We start from the raw sequence: 7,513 nt of genomic DNA on the forward strand, positions 1-7,513 counted from the left end.
TCACACCTTGTAACATAGGCAAGAACCCCTTCTTGGACTGATCCATTTTGAACCTCTTCAAAATCTTATCAAGGTATGTGCTTTGTGAAAGACCTATGAGGCGTCTCGATCTATCTCTATAGATCTTGATGCCTAATATATAAGCAGCTTCTCCAAGGTCCTTCATTGAAAAACACTTATTCAAGTAGGCCTTAATGCTGTCCAGAAATTCTATATTATTTCCCATCAAGAGTATGTCATCTACATATAATATGAGAAATGCTACAGAGCTCCCACTCACTTTCTTGTAAACGCAGGCTTCTCCATAAGTCTGCATAAACCCAAACGCTTTGATCATCTCATCAAAGTGAATGTTCCAACTCCGAGATGCTTGCACCAGTCCATAAATGGATCGCTGGAGCTTGCATACTTTGTTAGCGTTCCGAGGATCGACAAAACCTTCCGGCTGCATCATATACAGTTCTTCCTTAAGATGCCCGTTAAGGAATGCCGTTTTGACGTCCATTTGCCATATCTCATAATCATAGTATGCGGCAATTGCTAACATGATTCGGACGGACTTCAGCTTCGCTACGGGAGAGAAAGTCTCGTCGTAGTCAATCCCTTGAACTTGTCGATAACCCTTAGCGACAAGTCGAGCCTTATAGATTGTAACATTACCATCCGCGTCTGTCTTCTTCTTAAAGATCCATTTGTTTTCTATCGCTCGCCGATCATCGGGCAAGTCTGTCAAAGTCCATACTTTGTTTTCATACATGGATTCTATCTCGGATTTCATGGCTTCAAGCCATTTGTTGGAATCTGGGCCCGCCATCGCTTCTTCATAGTTCGAAGGTTCATTGTTGTCTAACAACATGATTTCCAGGACAGGGTTGCCGTACCACTCTGGTGCGGAACGTGTCCTTGTGGACCTACGAAGTTCAGCAGTAACTTGATCCGAAGTACCTTGATCATCATCATTGTTTTCCTCTTCAGTTGGTGTGGGCATCACAGGAACGGTTTCCTGCGCTGCGCCACTTTCCCGCTCAAGAGGTAGTACTTCATCGAGTTCTACTTTCCTCCCACTTACTTCTTTCGAGAGGAACTCTTTTTCCAGAAAGCATCCGTTCTTGGCAACAAAGATCTTGCCTTCGGATCTTAAGTAGAAGGTATACCCTACAGTTTCCTTAGGGTATCCTATGAATACGCATTTTTCCGACTTGGGTTCGAGCTTTTCAGGTTGAAGTTTCTTGACATAAGCATCGCATCCCCAAACTTTTAGAAACGACAGCTTAGGTTTCTTTCCAAACCATAATTCATACGGTGTCGTCTCAACGGATTTAGACGGTGCCCTATTTAAAGTGAATGTAGCTGTCTCTAGAGCGTATCCCCAAAATGATAGCGGTAAATCGGTAAGAGACATCATAGACCGCACCATATCCAATAGGGTGCGATTACGACGTTCGGACACACCATTTCGCTGAGGTGTTCCAGGCGGCGTGAGCTGTGAAACGATTCCACATTTCCTTAAGTGTGTACCAAATTCGTGACTTAAGTATTCTCCTCCACGATCTGATCGTAAGAATTTTATCTTTCGGTCAAGTTGATTCTCTACCTCATTCTGAAATTCCTTGAACTTTTCAAAGGTCTCAGACTTGTGTTTCATTAAGTAGACATACCCATATCTACTCAAGTCATCTGTGAGAGTGAGAACATAACGATATCCTCCGCGAGCCTCAACGCTCATTGGACCGCACACATCGGTATGTATGATTTCCAACAAGTTGGTTGCTCGCTCCATTGTTCCGGAGAACGGAGTCTTGGTCATTTTGCCCAAAAGGCATGGTTCGCACGTGTCAAATGATTCATAATCAAGAGACTCTAAAAGTCCATCGGCATGGAGCTTCTTCATGCGCTTGACACCAATGTGACCAAGGCGGCAGTGCCACAAGTATGTGGGACTATCGTTATCAACTTTAAATCTTTTGGCATCTACACTATGAACATGTGTTATATTACGCTCGAGATTCATTAAGAATAAACCATTGACCATCGGAGCATGACCATAAAACATATCTCTCATATAAATCGAACAACCATTATTCTCAGACTTAAATGAGTAGCCATCTCGTATTAGACGAGATCCAGATACAATGTTCATGCTCAAACTTGGCACTAAATAACAATTATTAAGGTTCAAAACTAATCCCGTAGGTAAATGTAGAGGCAGCGTGCCGACGGCGATCACATCGACTCTGGAACCATTCCCGACGCGCATCGTCACCTCATCCTTCGCCAGTCTCCGTTTATTCCGCAGCTCCTGCTGTGAGTTACAAATATGAGCAACGGCACCGGTATCAAATACCCAGGAGTTACTACGAGTACTGGTAAGGTACACATCAATCACATGTATATCGAATATACCTTTGGTGTTGCCGGCCTTCTTATCCGCTAACTATTTGGGGCAGTTCCGCTTCCAGTGACCCTTCCCCTTGCAATAAAAGCACTCAGTCTCAGGCTTGGGTCCATTCTTTGACTTCTTCCCGGTAACTGGCTTACCAGGCGCGGCAACATCTTTGCCGTCCTTCTTGAAGTTCTTCTTACCCTTGCCCTTCTTGAACTTAGTGGTCTCATTGACCATCAACACTTGATGTTCTTTCTTGATTTCAGCCTCTGCTGACTTCAGCATCGAGAACACTTCAGGAATGGTCTTTTCCATCCCCTGCATGTTGTAGTTCATCACAAAGCTCTTGTAGCTTGGTGGGAGCGACTGGAGGATTCTGTCAATGACCGCCTCATCTGGGAGGTTAATGTTCAGCTGGGTCATACGGTTGTGCAACCCAGACATCTTCAGGATGTGCTCACTGACAGAACTGTTTTCCTCCATCTAACAACTATAGAACTTGTCGGAGACATCATATCTCTCGACCCGGGCATGAGCTTGAAAAACTAGTTTCAGCTCTTCGAACATCTCATATGCTCCGTGGTGCTCAAAACGCTTTTGGAGCCCCGGTTCTAAGCTGTAAAGCATGCCGCACTGAACGAGGGAGTAATCATCAGCACGAGACTGCCAAGCATTCATAATGTCTTGGTTCTCTGGGACGGGAGCGTCACCTAGCGGTCCTTCTAGGACATATTGTTTCCTAGCAGCTATGAGGATGATCCTCAGGTTCCGGACCCAGTCCGTATAGTTGCTGCCATCATCTTTCAGCTTGGTTTTCTCTAGGAACGCGTTGAAGTTCATGTTGACATTAGCGTTGGCCATTGATCTACAAGACATATTTGTAAAGGTTTTAGACTAAGTTCATGATAATAAAGTTCTAAACAAATTATGAACTCCCACTTAGATTAGACATCCCTCTAGTCATCTAAGTGTTACACGATCCAAGTCGAATAGCCCGTGTCCGATCATCACGTGAGACGGACTAGTCATCGTCGGTGAACATTCTCATGTTGATCGTATCTTCCATACGATTCGTGTTCGACCTTTCGGTCTCCGTGTTCCGAGGCCATGTCTGCACATGCTAGGCTCGTCAAGTTAACCCTAAGTGTTTTCGCTGTGTAAAACTGTCTTATACCCGTTGTATGTGAACGTAAGAATCCATCACACCCAATCATCACGTGGTGCTTAGAAGCGACGAACTGTAGCAACGGTGCACAGTTAGGGGAGAACACTTCTTGAAATTTTAGTAAGGGATCATCTTATTTACTACCATCGTCCTAAGTAAACAAGATGCATAAACATAATAAACATCACATGCAATTATATAGTTGTGACATGATATGGCCAATATCATATAGCTCCATTGATCTTCATCTTCGGGGCTCCATGATCATCTTGTCACCGGCTTGACACCATGATCTCCATCATCATGATCTCCATCATCGTGTCTTCATGAAGTTGTCACGCCAACGACTACTTCTACTTCTATGACTAACGTTTAGCAATAAAGTAAAGTAGTTTACATGGCGTTATTCAATGACACGCAGGTCATACAAAAAAATAAAGACAACTCCTATGGCTCCTGCCGGTTGTCATACTCATCGACATGCAAGTCGTGAATCCTATTACAAAGAACATGATCTCATACATCACAATTCATCATTCATCACAACTTCTGGCCATATCACATCACATGATCAATCACTGCAAAAACAAGTTAGACGTCCTCTAATTGTTGTTGCATCTTTTACGTGGCTGCAATTGGGTTCTAGCAAGAACGTTTTCTTACCTACGAATCACCACAACGTGATTTTGTCAACTTCTATTTACCCTTCATAAGGGCCCTGTTCATCGATTCCGCTCCAACTAAAGTGGGAGAGACAGACACCCGCCAGCCACCTTATGCAACTAGTGCATGTCAGTCGGTGGAACCGGTCTCACGTAAGCGTACGTGTAAGGTTGGTCCGGGCCGCTTCATCCCACAATACCGTTGAGCAAGAAAAGACTAGTAGAGGCAAGTAAGATGACAAAATCCACGCCCACAACAAAATTGTGTTCTACTCGTGCAAAGAGAACTACGCATAGACCTAGCTCATGATGCCACTGTTGGGGAACGTTGCAGAAAATTAAATTTTTTCCTACGGTTTCACCAAGATCCATCTATGAGTTCATCTAAGCAACGAGTCAAGGGAGAGATTTTGCATCTACATACCACTTGTAGATCGCGTGCGGAAGCTTGCAAGGTGATGATGTAGTCGTACTCGATGTGATTTGAATCACCGATGACCAAGTGCTGAACGGACAGCACCTCCGCGTTCAACACACGTACGGGATGGGAGACGTCTCCTCCTTCTTGATCCAGCAAGGGGAAAGGAGAGGTTGAGGAAGACAGCTCCACCGGCAGCACGACGGCGTGGTGATGGTAGAGAGGCAGTACTCCGACAGGGCTTCGCCAAGCACACAACGGAGGAGGAGAGGTGTTGGGGAGGGGAGGGCTGTGCCTTGGAGGGTGGTGCGGCTGCCCTCCCCTCACCCCTCTATTTATAGGGGGAAGGGAGAAGGGGGCCGCCCCCCTAGAACCCATCTAGGGGGGGGGGGTGCGGCGGCCTAGGGGAGAGGGGAGAGGGTGGCTTGCCCCCCAAGCCAAGGGGGGGCGCCCCCTCTAGGGTTCCCCCCTCAACCCTAGGCGCATGGGCCCAAGGGAGGGGGTGCGGCCAGCCCACCAGGGGCTGGCTCCCTACCCCACGCAGCCCATGTGGCCCCCTGGGAGGGGTGGCCCCTCCCGGTGGCCCCGGTACAATACCGGTATGACCCCGAAACTTCCCGGTGTCTGTTTGACAACTTCCCATATATAAATCTTTACCTCCGGACCCTTCCGGATCTCCTCGTGACGTCCAGGATCCCATCCGGGACTCCGAACAACATTCGGTAGTCACATACTAGTCTTCCTAATAACCCTAGCGTCACCGAACCTTAAGTGTGTAGACCCTACGGGTTCGGGAGACATGCAGACATGACCGAGACGCTCTCAGTCAATAACCAACAGCGGGATCTGGATACCCATGATGGCTCCCACATGCTCCTCGATGTTGTCATCGGATGAACCACGATGTCGAGGATTCGATCAAACCCTGTATGCAATTCCCTTTGTCAATCGGTACGTTACTTGCCCGAGACTCGATCGTCGGTATCCCAATACCTTGTTCAGTCTTGTTACCGGCAAGTCACTTTACTCGTACCGTAATGCATGATCCCGTGTCCAACACTTTGGTCACATTGAGCTCATTATGATGATGCATTACCGAGTGGGCCCAGAGATACCTCTCCGTCATACGGAGTGACAAATCCCAGTCTCGATCCGTGTCAACCCAACAGCTACTTTCGGAGATACCTGTAATGCACCTTTATAGTCACCCAGTTACGTTGTGACGTTTGATACACCCAAGGCACTCTTACGGTATCCGGGAGTTACACGATCTCATGGTCGAAGGAAGAGATACTTGACACTGGCAAAGCTCTAGCAAAACGAACTACACGATCTTTTATGCTATGCTTAGGATTGGGTCTTGTCCATCACATCATTCTCCTAATGATGTGATCCCGTTATCAACGACATCCAATGTCCATAGTCAGGAAACCATGACTATCTGTTGATCACAACGAGCTGGTCAACTAGAGGCTCACCAGGGACATATTGTGGTCTAAGTATTCACACGTGTATTACGATTTCCGGATAATACAGTTATAGCATGAATAAAAGATATTTATCATGAACATTGAAATATAATAATACTTTTATTATTGCCTCTAGGGCATATTTCCAACAAAATCCCTGCTTAAGTAAGCACCTCGGTGTACAACTCTGTCAGTAAGACCCTGTTACTATTGTTGATGACATTCCGGTAACCACCGATGGACGAGAACTTTGCTTATTGGTCCGCCTCGTATTACGAGCAGGAAAATGGTTCTCTTCGTCCCTCGCCCTTGGTACCAACGCTGTTGCCAACATAATTGGCAGGCTATCCTCTGACCTGCCTTGCTATCATGGCCGTGCAAAATTTTAGCGCCTTCCTGCTTTTAACCCACACGATGGGCCCATAACCCACAGTTCCACACGATCGAAACCTGACTCTCCTGTATATCTTTGATTCTGAAACATTCTTGCATTTGGCTTCGTATCATGTCACGAGCCACCCCCCCGAGGGATGATCTATTCCTGATGCTCTGAACCCCTTCTCACACTCTGTTCAGGTATCGGTCGATTGTCCATCCGCGTGAAACTTCTTATTGTACCTTCATATTTTGCTCTCGACGTTATTCTTAAATTTCAACTCGAGAGATACTTCTGTCACATTACCTCCATTGTTCACCAGACAATTAAACCCATATGGGTCAGTTCTCCCGGAATTACTCTTTTCTTCCCCACTTAAATCTCGGGACGAGATTTCTTGTAGTGGAGGAGATTTGTAACACCCTCAGTGTCATGCTACAGTAATCCCCTGTTAATGGTGCCAGGTCACCATGCTTACTGAGCTAATTATCGCTTGATGAAAAATCAAAGTCAAATTCAAATTCAAATTATAAGGGGAATTCAAAATTTCTCAAACATGAAAACAAAATGTTCATCATGTGCCAAATATTCCACAACTAATATTGGTGGTGAACCAACATTTTTGCAAAGGGTTTAAGTGGCCTAAACTACTTAAAACAGTGACCTAAGCAATAAATTAAATGCCCTTTTTAATTTATAAAATTGGCAACTATTCCAAAAGCCTCCCAACCTTTTTAAGGCAATGCACTTTAATTCTTTGAAATTGTTTTGGCCAGTGGCATAATTTTGCAAAGTCAATTGTGGCTAAAAGAAAATGCAAAAGCTGCTGGGAAAGAAAAGGAAAAACAACAAAAAGAAAAAAAAGGAGAAGTAGAGGGGAGAGAGAGGCCCTCTGCCTCACTCAGGCTTCGGCCCACCCGAGCCAGCTGGCCCAACAGGCCGGCCCACACCCCCCTGGGCCGTCGCTCTCCCCCTTCCCCTGTTCAACCGACCGAGGGCGCGCGCCCGCGCGTCGCCGCCGGACCACCTCGCCGTCGACG

This window comes from Triticum dicoccoides, chromosome 5A, assembly GCF_002162155.2.
Source record: "Triticum dicoccoides isolate Atlit2015 ecotype Zavitan chromosome 5A, WEW_v2.0, whole genome shotgun sequence".
In the NCBI taxonomy this organism is placed as follows: Eukaryota; Viridiplantae; Streptophyta; class Magnoliopsida; order Poales; family Poaceae; genus Triticum; species Triticum dicoccoides.